This window comes from Schistocerca cancellata, chromosome 8 (genome assembly GCF_023864275.1).
Source record: "Schistocerca cancellata isolate TAMUIC-IGC-003103 chromosome 8, iqSchCanc2.1, whole genome shotgun sequence".
In the NCBI taxonomy this organism is placed as follows: Eukaryota; Metazoa; Arthropoda; class Insecta; order Orthoptera; family Acrididae; genus Schistocerca; species Schistocerca cancellata.
In genome coordinates this window covers 95,930,240-95,944,935 of record NC_064633.1, presented here as the reverse complement: position 1 = coordinate 95,944,935, position 14,696 = coordinate 95,930,240, and the positions used below count along the sequence as shown (strand labels likewise).

Genomic DNA, 14,696 nt, shown 5'->3' with positions numbered 1-14,696 from the left:
CGCACGTCTGGCAACAGTCTCGCCAACTTGTATGCCGTGCCAACGACACGGGCTCATGTCCGATCACCGAAATTAGGCAGCGTTGGCCGTGGTTAGTACTCAGGTAGGTGACGAACTAGGAAGTCCGCGTGCTGTTGGTTTCTTCAGTTTTGCCTTTTTCCTTAGTTTTTGGTGCTGCTGTGCGGTAATGGTACGGTCCAGCACGCTGACCCCCTCCTTGCTCTCGGTACGCAAAGACGCGAACATGCGGCCACAGTCAAATGAAAGGGGCCGTTGTGTGTTTGTCGATGTGGCCTCTCGCAGTCGTTTGTAGCGCGTGTCCTGTACATATACGCCCATTTGCAAGCGTCAGCTTTCGCGTCAGCCTTCGCAAAGTCGAGACAAGTCGACACATGGGGACACACGATGCTGTGAATCGTAGACAAGTCGACACATGGGGACACACGATGCTGTGAATCGTAGACAAGTCGACACATGGGGACACACGATGCTGTGAATCGTAATCCGCACTAGCCTACGAGGGGCAAAGGGAAACCATTGGTACCGTTGAAAACACTCTCCTGAGTAAAGGAGACAACTTCCGTGCGATGTCCGGGTTTCGAACCCGGAGCAGCTACTTGGGAAGCAACCATGCTGACCGACACACCACCACCGCCTTCTGCTACGCGCTGCTTGCGCCGTGATGTGTCGCCTTCCCTCCTGGCGCCAGAGGCCGAAGGCGATAGCGCTGTAGGCGCTCAACGCCGGTTGCAAGGCGAGCACCACTGAACCCGTTTTCCTGGTGCTGCTAGGGGGACAAACTGTAACTAGGCGCAGAACTGACTTTCTCTGATAAATCGGCCCTTTAATGCACATCAGGGCGAACACGAAAGTTCTAATATGAAGTACTCACTGACGATCCAAAGACGTTTCAGTATGTATGCGTCGGTACCACCGGGGCAGTGCCTAAGTATTGTAAAGTGAAGGTCGACAGTTAGAGCCTCACATGAAGTATTTCATTGCCTTCCCACGAGTGCGTAATGCACAGCGTGGCTGTTGCTAGGAAACGGTCTTATTCGGGGTTCGTTAATATCTAGGTTTCTTTGCATCAATGTGAAAATGTTCCTATTACTAAATAAAGTTTTGCTAGTTACAGTTCAAACTGGAAGCGACGGAAGAAAGCGGTCCAACGCGCCACATTGGTTCCCAAAAGGGAGGATGCGTTTCCTACGCCACATCTGACGTTGCGTCTTACATATTCTTAAACTGACATAATTCCTTCCTACCGAAAAAAGAAACAGATTTCGGAGTGAGGTTCCTGAGACCTTGATAGAGATGGAAGTCACTGGAGCGGTTGTGTCGTACGTCAGATTGGCCGAGCGGTCTAAGGCGCCAGATTTAAGCTCTGGTTCCCGTAAGGGAGCGTGGGTTCGAACCCCACATCTGACAATGCATTTTAAACATTCTGAAGCTAACGTACTCCCTTGATGTTATAGAACAAGAAAATTACGCAGAAACACGCCATGGAGATTTTCCTAGAGACGACAGTGACAGCAGTGCAGGCGTCACACGTCCGATAACCCGAGCGGTCGAAAACAAATAGCGGAACAGATTTTTCTAGTGCCGAGTTTTAGCTCTTCTCACGGACGTTTCCGTGGTCGTTGTTTTGTGGCTCAGGGCTATTCCATTTTCCTTCCCCAAAAGGCAACGCGAGAGACTGTCAGGCAAATCCCAAGTGATCTGTACACGGACTAAGACGTCCGCACGTCTGGCAACAGTCTCGCCAACTTGTATGCCGTGCCAACGACACGGGCTCATGTCCGATCACCGAAATTAGGCAGCGTTGGCCGTGGTTAGTACTCAGGTAGGTGACGAACTAGGAAGTCCGCGTGCTGTTGGTTTCTTCAGTTTTGCCTTTTTCCTTAGTTTTTGGTGCTGCTGTGCGGTAATGGTACGGTCCAGCACGCTGACCCCCTCCTTGCTCTCGGTACGCAAAGACGCGAACATGCGGCCACAGTCAAATGAAAGGGGCCGTTGTGTGTTTGTCGATGTGGCCTCTCGCAGTCGTTTGTAGCGCGTGTCCTGTACATATACGCCCATTTGCAAGCGTCAGCTTTCGCGTCAGCCTTCGCAAAGTCGAGACAAGTCGACACATGGGGACACACGATGCTGTGAATCGTAGACAAGTCGACACATGGGGACACACGATGCTGTGAATCGTAGACAAGTCGACACATGGGGACACACGATGCTGTGAATCGTAATCCGCACTAGCCTACGAGGGGCAAAGGGAAACCATTGGTACCGTTGAAAACACTCTCCTGAGTAAAGGAGACAACTTCCGTGCGATGTCCGGGTTTCGAACCCGGAGCAGCTACTTGGGAAGCAACCATGCTGACCGACACACCACCACCGCCTTCTGCTACGCGCTGCTTGCGCCGTGATGTGTCGCCTTCCCTCCTGGCGCCAGAGGCCGAAGGCGATAGCGCTGTAGGCGCTCAACGCCGGTTGCAAGGCGAGCACCACTGAACCCGTTTTCCTGGTGCTGCTAGGGCGACAAACTGTAACTAGGCGCAGAACTGACTTTCTCTGATAAATCTGCCCTTTAATGCACATCATGTCGGACACGAAAGATCTAATATGAAGTACTCACTGACGATCCAAAGACGTTTCAGTATGTATGCGTCGGTACCACTGGGGCAGTGCCTAAGTATTGTAAAGTGAAGGTCGACAGTTAGAGCCTCACATGAAGTATTTCATTGCCTTCCCACGAGTGCGTAATGCACAGCGTGGCTGTTGCTAGGAAACGGTCTTATTCGGGGTTCGTTAATATCTAGGTTTCTTTGCATCAATGTGAAAATGTTCCTATTACTAAATAAAGTTTTGCTAGTTACAGTTCAAACTGGAAGCGACGGAAGAAAGCGGTCCAACGCGCCACATTGGTTCCCAAAAGGGAGGATGCGTTTCCTACGCCACATCTGACGTTGGGTCTTACATATTCTTAAACTGACATAATTCCTTCCTACCGAAAAAAGAAACAGATTTCGGAGTGAGGTTCCTGAGATCTTGATAGAGATGGAAGTCACTGGAGCGGTTGTGTCGTACGTCAGATTGGCCGTGTGGTCTAAGGCGCCAGATTTAAGCTCTGGTTCCCGTAAGGGAGCGTGGGTTCGAACCCCACATCTGACAATGCATTTTAAACATTCTGAAGCTAACGTACTCCCTTGATGTTATAGAACAAGAAAATTACGCAGAAACACGCCGTGGAGATTTTCCTAGAGATGACAGTGACAGCAGTGCAGGCGTCACACGTCCGATAACCCGAGCGGTCGAAAACAAATAGCGGAACATATTTTTCTAGTGCCGAGTTTTAGCTCTTCTCACGGACGTTTCCGTGGTCGTTGTGTTGTGGCTCAGGGCTATTCCATTTTCCTTCCCCAAAAGGCAACGCGAGAGACTGTCAGGCAAATCCCAAGTGATCTGTACACGGACTAAGACGTCCGCACGTCTGGCAACAGTCTCGCCAACTTGTATGCCGTGCCAACGACACGGGCTCATGTCCGATCACCGAAATTAGGCAGCGTTGGCCGTGGTTAGTACTCAGGTAGGTGACGAACTAGGAAGTCCGCGTGCTGTTGGTTTCTTCAGTTTTGCCTTTTTCCTTAGTTTTTGGTGCTGCTGTGCGGTAATGGTACGGTCCAGCACGCTGACCCCCTCCTTGCTCTCGGTACGCAAAGACGCGAACATGCGGCCACAGTCAAATGAAAGGGGCCGTTGTGTGTTTGTCGATGTGGCCTCTCGCAGTCGTTTGTAGCGCGTGTCCTGTACATATACGCCCATTTGCAAGCGTCAGCTTTCGCAAAGTCGAGACAAGTCGACACATGGGGACACACGATGCTGTGAATCGTAATCCGCACTAGCCTACGAGGGGCAAAGGGAAACCATTGGTACCGTTGAAAACACTCTCCTGAGTAAAGGAGACAACTTCCGTGCGATGTCCGGGTTTCGAACCCGGAGCAGCTACTTGGGAAGCAACCATGCTGACCGACACACCACCACCGCCTTCTGCTACGCGCTGCTTGCGCCGTGATGTGTCGCCTTCCCTCCTGGCGCCAGAGGCCGAAGGCGATAGCGCTGTAGGCGCTCAACGCCGGTTGCAAGGCGAGCACCACTGAACCCGTTTTCCTGGTGCTGCTAGGGCGACAAACTGTAACTAGGCGCAGAACTGACTTTCTCTGATAAATCTGCCCTTTAATGCACATCATGTCGGACACGAAAGTTCTAATATGAAGTACTCACTGACGATCCAAAGACGTTTCAGTATGTATGCGTCGGTACCACCGGGGCAGTGCCTAAGTATTGTAAAGTGAAGGTCGACAGTTAGAGCCTCACATGAAGTATTTCATTGCCTTCCCACGAGTGCGTAATGCACAGCGTGGCTGTTGCTAGGAAACGGTCTTATTCGCCGTTCGTTAATATCTAGTTTTCTTTGCATCAATGTGAAAATGTTCCTATTACTAAATAAAGTTTTGCTAGTTACAGTTCAAACTGGAAGCGACGGAAGAAAGCGGTCCAACGCGCCACATTGGTTCCCGAAAGGGAGGATGCGTTTCCTACGCCACATCTGACGTTGCGTCTTACATTTTCTTAAACTGACATAATTCCTTCCTACCGAAAAAAGAAACAGATTTCGGAGTGAGGTTCCTGAGATCTTGATAGAGATGGAAGTCACTGGAGCGGTTGTGTCGTACGTCAGATTGGCCGTGTGGTCTAAGGCGCCAGATTTAAGCTCTGGTTCCCGTAAGGGAGCGTGGGTTCGAACCCCACATCTGACAATGCATTTTAAACATTCTGAAGCTAACGTACTCCCTTGATGTTATAGAACAAGAAAATTACGCAGAAACACGCCGTGGAGATTTTCCTAGAGACGACAGTGACAGCAGTGCAGGCGTCACACGTCCGATAACCCGAGCGGTCGAAAACAAATAGCGGAACATATTTTTCTAGTGCCGAGTTTTAGCTCTTCTCACGGACGTTTCCGTGGTCGTTGTGTTGTGGCTCAGGGCTATTCCATTTTCCTTCCCCAAAAGGCAACGCGAGAGACTGTCAGGCAAATCCCAAGTGATCTGTACACGGACTAAGACGTCCGCACGTCTGGCAACAGTCTCGCCAACTTGTATGCCGTGCCAACGACACGGGCTCATGTCCGATCACCGAAATTAGGCAGCGTTGGCCGTGGTTAGTACTCAGGTAGGTGACGAACTAGGAAGTCCGCGTGCTGTTGGTTTCTTCAGTTTTGCCTTTTTCCTTAGTTTTTGGTGCTGCTGTGCGGTAATGGTACGGTCCAGCACGCTGACCCCCTCCTTGCTCTCGGTACGCAAAGACGCGAACATGCGGCCACAGTCAAATGAAAGGGGCCGTTGTGTGTTTGTCGATGTGGCCTCTCGCAGTCGTTTGTAGCGCGTGTCCTGTACATATACGCCCATTTGCAAGCGTCAGCTTTCGCAAAGTCGAGACAAGTCGACACATGGGGACACACGATGCTGTGAATCGTAATCCGCACTAGCCTACGAGGGGCAAAGGGAAACCATTGGTACCGTTGAAAACACTCTCCTGAGTAAAGGAGACAACTTCCGTGCGATGTCCGGGTTTCGAACCCGGAGCAGCTACTTGGGAAGCAACCATGCTGACCGACACACCACCACCGCCTTCTGCTACGCGCTGCTTGCGCCGTGATGTGGCGCCTTCCCTCCTGGCGCCAGAGGCCGAAGGCGATAGCGCTGTAGGCGCTCAACGCCGGTTGCAAGGCGAGCACCACTGAACCCGTTTTCCTGGTGCTGCTAGGGCGACAAACTGTAACTAGGCGCAGAACTGACTTTCTCTGATAAATCGGCCCTTTAATGCACATCATGGCGGACACGAAAGTTCTAATATGAAGTACTCACTGACGATCCAAAGACGTTTCAGTATGTATGCGTCGGTACCACCGGGGCAGTGCCTAAATATTGTAAAGTGAAGGTCGACAGTTAGAGCCTCACATGAAGTATTTCATTGGCTTCCCACGAGTGCGTAATGCACAGCGTGGCTGTTGCTAGGAAACGGTCTTATTCGCCGTTCGTTAATATCTAGTTTCCTTTGCATCAATGTGAAAAGGTTCCTATTACTAAATAAAGTTTTGCTAGTTACAGTTCAAACTGGAAGCGACGGAAGAAATCGGTCCAACGCGCAACATTGGTTCCCGAAAGGGAGGATGCGTTTCCTACGCCACATCTGACGTTGCGTCTTACATATTCTTAAACTGACATAATTCCTTCCTACCGAAAACAGAAACAGATTTCGGAGTGAGGTTCCTGAGATCTTAATAGAGATGGAAGTACCTGGAGCGATTGTGTCGTACGTCAGATTGGCCGAGCGGTCTAAGGCGCCAGATTTAAGCTCTGGTTCCCGTAAGGGAGCGTGGGTTCGAACCCCACATCTGACAATGCATTTTAAACATTCTGAAGCTAACGTACTCCCTTGATGTTATAGAACAAGAAAATTACGCAGAAACACGCCGTGGAGATTTTCCTAGAGACGACAGTGACAGCAGTGCAGGCGTCACACGTCCGATAACCCGAGCGGTCGAAACAAATAGCGGAACAGATTTTTCTAGTGCCGAGTTTTAGCTCTTCTCACGGACGTTTCCGTGGTCGTTGTGTTGTGGCGCAGGGCTATTCCATTTTCCTTCCCCAAAAGGCAACGCGAGAGACTGTCAGGCAAATCCCAAGTGATCTGTACACGGACTAAGACGTCCGCACGTCTGGCAACAGTCTCGCCAACTTGTATGCCGTGCCAACGACATGGGCTCATGTCCGATCACCGAAATTAGGCAGCGTTGGCCGAGGTTAGTACTCAGGTAGGTGACGAACTAGGAAGTCCGCGTGCTGTTGGTTTCTTCAGTTTTGCCTTTTTCCTTAGTTTTTGGTGCTGCTGTGCGGTAATGGTACGGTCCAGCACGCTGACCCCCTCCTTGCTCTCGGTACGCAAAGACGCGAACATGCGGCCACAGTCAAATGAAAGGGGCCGTTGTGTGTTTGTCGATGTGGCCTCTCGCAGTCGTTTGTAGCGCGTGTCCTGTACATATACGCCCATTTGCAAGCGTCAGCTTTCGCGTGAGCCGAGCAAAGTCGAGACAAGTCGACACATGGGGACACACGATGCTGTGAATCGTAGACAAGTCGACACATGGGGACACACGATGCTGTGAATCGTAGACAAGTCGACACATGGGGACACACGATGCTGTGAATCGTAATCCGCACTAGCCTACGAGGGGCAAAGGGAAACCATTGGTACCGTTGAAAACACTCTCCTGAGTAAAGGAGACAACTTCCGTGCGATGTCCGGGTTTCGAACCCGGAGCAGCTACTTGGGAAGCAACCATGCTGACCGACACACCACCACCGCCTTCTGCTACGCGCTGCTTGCGCCGTGATGTGTCGCCTTCCCTCCTGGCGCCAGAGGCCGAAGGCGATAGCGCTGTAGGCGCTCAACGCCGGTTGCAAGGCGAGCACCACTGAACCCGTTTTCCTGGTGCTGCTAGGGCGACAAACTGTAACTAGGCGCAGAACTGACTTTCTCTGATAAATCTGCCCTTTAATGCACATCATGGCGGACACGAAAGTTCTAATATGAAGTACTCACTGACGATCCAAAGACGTTTCAGTATGTATGCGTCGGTACCACCGGGGCAGTGCCTAAGTATTGTAAAGTGAAGGTCGACAGTTAGAGCCTCACATGAAGTATTTCATTGGCTTCCCACGAGTGCGTAATGCACAGCGTGGCTGTTGCAAGGAAACGGTCTTATTCGCCGTTCGTTAATATCTAGTTTTCTTTGCATCAATGTGAAAATGTTCCTATTACTAAATAAAGTTTTGCTAGTTACAGTTCAAACTGGAAGCGACGGAAGAAAGCGGTCCAACGCGCCACATTGGTTCCCGAAAGGGAGGATGCGTTTCCTACGCCACATCTGACGTTGCGTCTTACATTTTCTTAAACTGACATAATTCCTTCCTACCGAAAAAAGAAACAGATTTCGGAGTGAGGTTCCTGAGATCTTGATAGAGATGGAAGTCACTGGAGCGGTTGTGTCGTACGTCAGATTGGCCGTGTGGTCTAAGGCGCCAGATTTAAGCTCTGGTTCCCGTAAGGGAGCGTGGGTTCGAACCCCACATCTGACAATGCATTTTAAACATTCTGAAGCTAACGTACTCCCTTGATGTTATAGAACAAGAAAATTACGCAGAAACACGCCGTGGAGATTTTCCTAGAGACGACAGTGACAGCAGTGCAGGCGTCACACGTCCGATAACCCGAGCGGTCGAAAACAAATAGCGGAACAGATTTTTCTAGTGCCGAGTTTTAGCTCTTCTCACGGACGTTTCCGTGGTCGTTGTGTTGTGGCGCAGGGCTATTCCATTTTCCTTCCCCAAAAGGCAACGCGAGAGACTGTCAGGCAAATCCCAAGTGATCTGTACACGGACTAAGACGTCCGCACGTCTGGCAACAGTCTCGCCAACTTGTATGCCGTGCCAACGACATGGGCTCATGTCCGATCACCGAAATTAGGCAGCGTTGGCCGTGGTTAGTACTCAGGTAGGTGACGAACTAGGAAGTCCGCGTGCTGTTGGTTTCTTCAGTTTTGCCTTTTTCCTTAGTTTTTGGTGCTGCTGTGCGGTAATGGTACGGTCCAGCACGCTGACCCCCTCCTTGCTCTCGGTACGCAAAGACGCGAACATGCGGCCACAGTCAAATGAAAGGGGCCGTTGTGTGTTTGTCGATGTGGCCTCTCGCAGTCGTTTGTAGCGCGTGTCCTGTACATATACGCCCATTTGCAAGCGTCAGCTTTCGCAAAGTCGAGACAAGTCGACACATGGGGACACACGATGCTGTGAATCGTAATCCGCACTAGCCTACGAGGGGCAAAGGGAAACCATTGGTACCGTTGAAAACACTCTCCTGAGTAAAGGATACAACTTCCGTGCGATGTCCGGGTTTCGAACCCGGAGCAGCTACTTGGGAAGCAACCATGCTGACCGACACACCACCACCGCCTTCTGCTACGCGCTGCTTGCGCCGTGATGTGGCGCCTTCCCTCCTGGCGCCAGAGGCCGAAGGCGATAGCGCTGTAGGCGCTCAACGCCGGTTGCAAGGCGAGCACCACTGAACCCGTTTTCCTGGTGCTGCTAGGGCGACAAACTGTAACTAGGCGCAGAACTGACTTTCTCTGATAAATCGGCCCTTTAATGCACATCATGGCGGACACGAAAGTTCTAATATGAAGTACTCACTGACGATCCAAAGACGTTTCAGTATGTATGCGTCGGTACCACCGGGGCAGTGCCTAAGTATTGTAAAGTGAAGGTCGACAGTTAGAGCCTCACATGAAGTATTTCATTGGCTTCCCACGAGTGCGTAATGCACAGCGTGGCTGTTGCTAGGAAACGGTCTTATTCGCCGTTCGTTAATATCTAGTTTCCTTTGCATCAATGTGAAAAGGTTCCTATTACTAAATAAAGTTTTGCTAGTTACAGTTCAAACTGGAAGCGACGGAAGAAATCGGTCCAACGCGCAACATTGGTTCCCGAAAGGGAGGATGCGTTTCCTACACCACATCTGACGTTGCGTCTTACATATTCTTAAACTGACATAATTCCTTCCTACCGAAAACAGAAACAGATTTCGGAGTGAGGTTCCTGAGATCTTAATAGAGATGGAAGTACCTGGAGCGGTTGTGTCGTACGTCAGATTGGCCGAGCGGTCTAAGGCGCCAGGTTTAAGCTCTGGTTCCCGTAAGGGAGCGTGGGTTCGAACCCCACATCTGACAATGCATTTTAAACATTCTGAAGCTAACGTACTCCCTTGATGTTATAGAACAAGAAAATTACGCAGAAACACGCCATGGAGATTTTCCTAGAGACGACAGTGACAGCAGTGCAGGCGTCACACATCCGATAACCCGAGCGGTCGAAAACAAATAGCGGAACAGATTTTTCTAGTGCCGAGTTTTAGCTCTTCTCACGGACGTTTCCGTGGTCGTTGTGTTGTGGCGCAGGGCTATTCCATTTTCCTTCCCCAAAAGGCAACGCGAGAGACTGTCAGGCAAATCCCAAGTGATCTGTACACGGACTAAGACGTCCACACGTCTGGCAACAGTCTCGCCAACTTGTATGCCGTGCCAACGACATGGGCTCATGTCCGATCACCGAAATTAGGCAGCGTTGGCCGTGGTTAGTACTCAGGTAGGTGACGAACTAGGAAGTCCGCGTGCTGTTGGTTTCTTCAGTTTTGCCTTTTTCCTTAGTTTTTGGTGCTGCTGTGCGGTAATGGTACGGTCCAGCACGCTGACCCCCTCCTTGCTCTCGGTACGCAAAGACGCGAACATGCGGCCACAGTCAAATGAAAGGGGCCGTTGTGTGTTTGTCGATGTGGCCTCTCGCAGTCGTTTGTAGCGCGTGTCCTGTACATATACGCCCATTTGCAAGCGTCAGCTTTCGCAAAGTCGAGACAAGTCGAAACATGGGGACACACGATGCTGTGAATCGTAATCCGCACTAGCCTACGAGGGGCAAAGGGAAACCATTGGTACCGTTGAAAACACTCTCCTGAGTAAAGGAGACAACTTCCGTGCGATGTCCGGGTTTCGAACCCGGAGCAGCTACTTGGGAAGCAACCATGCTGACCGACACACCACCACCGCCTTCTGCTACGCGCTGCTTGCGCCGTGATGTGGCGCCTTCCCTCCTGGCGCCAGAGGCCGAAGGCGATAGCGCTGTAGGCGCTCAACGCCGGTTGCAAGGCGAGCACCACTGAACCCGTTTTCCTGGTGCTGCTAGGGCGACAAACTGTAACTAGGCGCAGAACTGACTTTCTCTGATAAATCTGCCCTTTAATGCACATCATGGCGGACACGAAAGTTCTAATATGAAGTACTCACTGACGATCCAAAGACGTTTCAGTATGTATGCGTCGGTACCACCGGGGCAGTGCCTAAGTATTGTAAAGTGAAGGTCGACAGTTAGAGCCTCACATGAAGTATTTCATTGGCTTCCCACGAGTGCGTAATGCACAGCGTGGCTGTTGCTAGGAAACGGTCTTATTCGCCGTTCGTTAATATCTAGTTTTCTTTGCATCAATGTGAAAATGTTCCTATTACTAAATAAAGTTTTGCTAGTTACAGTTCAAACTGGAAGCGACGGAAGAAAGCGGTCCAACGCGCCACATTGGTTCCCGAAAGGGAGGATGCGTTTCCTACGCCACATCTGACGTTGCGTCTTACATTTTCTTAAACTGACATAATTCCTTCCTACCGAAAAAAGAAACAGATTTCGGAGTGAGGTTCCTGAGATCTTGATAGAGATGGAAGTCACTGGAGCGGTTGTGTCGTACGTCAGATTGGCCGTGTGGTCTAAGGCGCCAGATTTAAGCTCTGGTTCCCGTAAGGGAGCGTGGGTTCGAACCCCACATCTGACAATGTATTTTAAACATTCTGAAGCTAACGTACTCCCTTGATGTTATAGAACAAGAAAATTACGCAGAAACACGCCGTGGAGATTTTCCTAGAGACGACAGTGACAGCAGTGCAGGCGTCACACGTCCGATAACCCGAGCGGTCGAAAACAAATAGCGGAACATATTTTTCTAGTGCCGAGTTTTAGCTCTTCTCACGGACGTTTCCGTGGTCGTTGTGTTGTGGCTCAGGGCTATTCCATTTTCCTTCCCCAAAAGGCAACGCGAGAGACTGTCAGGCAAATCCCAAGTGATCTGTACACGGACTAAGACGTCCGCACGTCTGGCAACAGTCTCGCCAACTTGTATGCCGTGCCAACGACACGGGCTCATGTCCGATCACCGAAATTAGGCAGCGTTGGCCGTGGTTAGTACTCAGGTAGGTGACGAACTAGGAAGTCCGCGTGCTGTTGGTTTCTTCAGTTTTGCCTTTTTCCTTAGTTTTTGGTGCTGCTGTGCGGTAATGGTACGGTCCAGCACGCTGACACCCTCCTTGCTCTCGGTACGCAAAGACGCGAACATGCGGCCACAGTCAAATGAAAGGGGCCGTTGTGTGTTTGTCGATGTGGCCTCTCGCAGTCGTTTGTAGCGCGTGTCCTGTACATATACGCCCATTTGCAAGCGTCAGCTTTCGCAAAGTCGAGACAAGTCGACACATGGGGACACACGATGCTGTGAATCGTAATCCGCACTAGCCTACGAGGGGCAAAGGGAAACCATTGGTACCGTTGAAAACACTCTCCTGAGTAAAGGAGACAACTTCCGTGCGATGTCCGGGTTTCGAACCCGGAGCAGCTACTTGGGAAGCAACCATGCTGACCGACACACCACCACCGCCTTCTGCTACGCGCTGCTTGCGCCGTGATGTGGCGCCTTCCCTCCTGGCGCCAGAGGCCGAAGGCGATAGCGCTGTAGGCGCTCAACGCCGGTTGCAAGGCGAGCACCACTGAACCCGTTTTCCTGGTGCTGCTAGGGCGACAAACTGTAACTAGGCGCAGAACTGACTTTCTCTGATAAATCGGCCCTTTAATGCACATCATGGTGGACACGAAAATTCTAATATGAAGTACTCACTGACGATCCAAAGACGTTTCAGTATGTATGCGTCGGTACCACCGGGGCAGTGCCTAAGTATTGTAAAGTGAAGGTCGACAGTTAGAGCCTCACATGAAGTATTTCATTGGCTTCCCACGAGTGCGTAATGCACAGCGTGGCTGTTGCTAGGAAACGGTCTTATTCGCCGTTCGTTAATATCTAGTTTTCTTTGCATCAATGTGAAAATGTTCCTATTACTAAATAAAGTTTTGCTAGTTACAGTTCAAACTGGAAGCGACGGAAGAAAGCGGTCCAACGCGCCACATTGGTTCCCGAAAGGGAGGATGCGTTTCCTACGCCACATCTGACGTTGCGTCTTACATTTTCTTAAACTGACATAATTCCTTCCTACCGAAAAAAGAAACAGATTTCGGAGTGAGGTTCCTGAGATCTTGATAGAGATGGAAGTCACTGGAGCGGTTGTGTCGTACGTCAGATTGGCCGTGTGGTCTAAGGCGCCAGATTTAAGCTCTGGTTCCCGTAAGGGAGCGTGGGTTCGAACCCCACATCTGACAATGCATTTTAAACATTCTGAAGCTAACGTACTCCCTTGATGTTATAGAACAAGAAAATTACGCAGAAACACGCCGTGGAGATTTTCCTAGAGACGACAGTGACAACAGTGCAGGCGTCACACGTCCGATAACCCGAGCGGTCGAAAACAAATAGCGGAACATATTTTTCTAGTGCCGAGTTTTAGCTCTTCTCACGGACGTTTCCGTGGTCGTTGTGTTGTGGCTCAGGGCTATTCCATTTTCCTTCCCCAAAAGGCAACGCGAGAGACTGTCAGGCAAATCCCAAGTGATCTGTACACGGACTAAGACGTCCGCACGTCTGGCAACAGTCTCGCCAACTTGTATGCCGTGCCAACGACACGGGCTCATGTCCGATCACCGAAATTAGGCAGCGTTGGCCGTGGTTAGTACTCAGGTAGGTGACGAACTAGGAAGTCCGCGTGCTGTTGGTTTCTTCAGTTTTGCCTTTTTCCTTAGTTTTTGGTGCTGCTGTGCGGTAATGGTACGGTCCAGCACGCTGACCCCCTCCTTGCTCTCGGTACGCAAAGACGCGAACATGCGGCCACAGTCAAATGAAAGGGGCCGTTGTGTGTTTGTCGATGTGGCCTCTCGCAGTCGTTTGTAGCGCGTGTCCTGTACATATACGCCCATTTGCAAGCGTCAGCTTTCGCAAAGTCGAGACAAGTCGACACATGGGGACACACGATGCTGTGAATCGTAATCCGCACTAGCCTACGAGGGGCAAAGGGAAACCATTGGTACCGTTGAAAACACTCTCCTGAGTAAAGGAGACAACTTCCGTGCGATGTCCGGGTTTCGAACCCGGAGCAGCTACTTGGGAAGCAACCATGCTGACCGACACACCACCACCGCCTTCTGCTACGCGCTGCTTGCGCCGTGATGTGGCGCCTTCCCTCCTGGCGCCAGAGGCCGAAGGCGATAGCGCTGTAGGCGCTCAACGCCGGTTGCAAGGCGAGCACCACTGAACCCGTTTTCCTGGTGCTGCTAGGGCGACAAACTGTAACTAGGCGCAGAACTGACTTTCTCTGATAAATCTGCCCTTTAATGCACATCATGGCGGACACGAAAGTTCTAATATGAAGTACTCACTGACGATCCAAAGACGTTTCAGTATGTATGCGTCGGTACCACCGGGGCAGTGCCTAAGTATTGTAAAGTGAAGGTCGACAGTTAGAGCCTCACATGAAGTATTTCATTGGCTTCCCACGAGTGCGTAATGCACAGCGTGGCTGTTGCTAGGAAACGGTCTTATTCGCCGTTCGTTAATATCTAGTTTTCTTTGCATCAATGTGAAAATGTTCCTATTACTAAATAAAGTTTTGCTAGTTACAGTTCAAACTGGAAGCGACGGAAGAAAGCGGTCCAACGCGCCACATTGGTTCCCGAAAGGGAGGATGCGTTTCCTACGCCACATCTGACGTTGCGTCTTACATTTTCTTAAACTGACATAATTCCTTCCTACCGAAAACAGAAACAGATTTCGGAGTGAGGTTCCTGAGATCTTGATAGAGATGGAAGTCACTGGAGCGGTTGTGTCGT

General features: G+C 50.7%; 8 non-coding genes across 8 annotated transcripts; all 8 read left to right on the top strand.

Annotated features, from left to right (window-relative positions):
• Window positions 1–1,344: 1,344 nt before the first annotated feature.
• On the top strand, window positions 1,345–1,428 carry Trnal-uaa (transfer RNA leucine (anticodon UAA)). The gene has a single exon. It is a non-coding gene; the product is annotated as a tRNA-Leu (tRNA).
• A 1,656-nt stretch (window positions 1,429–3,084) lies between these two features.
• Window positions 3,085–3,168, top strand: Trnal-uaa (transfer RNA leucine (anticodon UAA)). Its single transcript has one exon. It is a non-coding gene; the product is annotated as a tRNA-Leu (tRNA).
• Window positions 3,169–4,730: 1,562 nt separating this feature from the next.
• On the top strand, window positions 4,731–4,814 carry Trnal-uaa (transfer RNA leucine (anticodon UAA)). Its single transcript has one exon. It is a non-coding gene; the product is annotated as a tRNA-Leu (tRNA).
• Window positions 4,815–6,376: 1,562 nt separating this feature from the next.
• Trnal-uaa (transfer RNA leucine (anticodon UAA)) lies at window positions 6,377–6,460 on the top strand. Its single transcript has one exon. It is a non-coding gene; the product is annotated as a tRNA-Leu (tRNA).
• A 1,654-nt stretch (window positions 6,461–8,114) lies between these two features.
• Trnal-uaa (transfer RNA leucine (anticodon UAA)) lies at window positions 8,115–8,198 on the top strand. Its single transcript has one exon. It is a non-coding gene; the product is annotated as a tRNA-Leu (tRNA).
• Window positions 8,199–9,760: 1,562 nt separating this feature from the next.
• Trnal-uaa (transfer RNA leucine (anticodon UAA)) lies at window positions 9,761–9,844 on the top strand. Its single transcript has one exon. It is a non-coding gene; the product is annotated as a tRNA-Leu (tRNA).
• Window positions 9,845–11,406: 1,562 nt separating this feature from the next.
• Trnal-uaa (transfer RNA leucine (anticodon UAA)) lies at window positions 11,407–11,490 on the top strand. Its single transcript has one exon. It is a non-coding gene; the product is annotated as a tRNA-Leu (tRNA).
• Window positions 11,491–13,052: 1,562 nt separating this feature from the next.
• Window positions 13,053–13,136, top strand: Trnal-uaa (transfer RNA leucine (anticodon UAA)). The gene has a single exon. It is a non-coding gene; the product is annotated as a tRNA-Leu (tRNA).
• The last annotated feature ends 1,560 nt before the right edge of the window (window positions 13,137–14,696 follow it).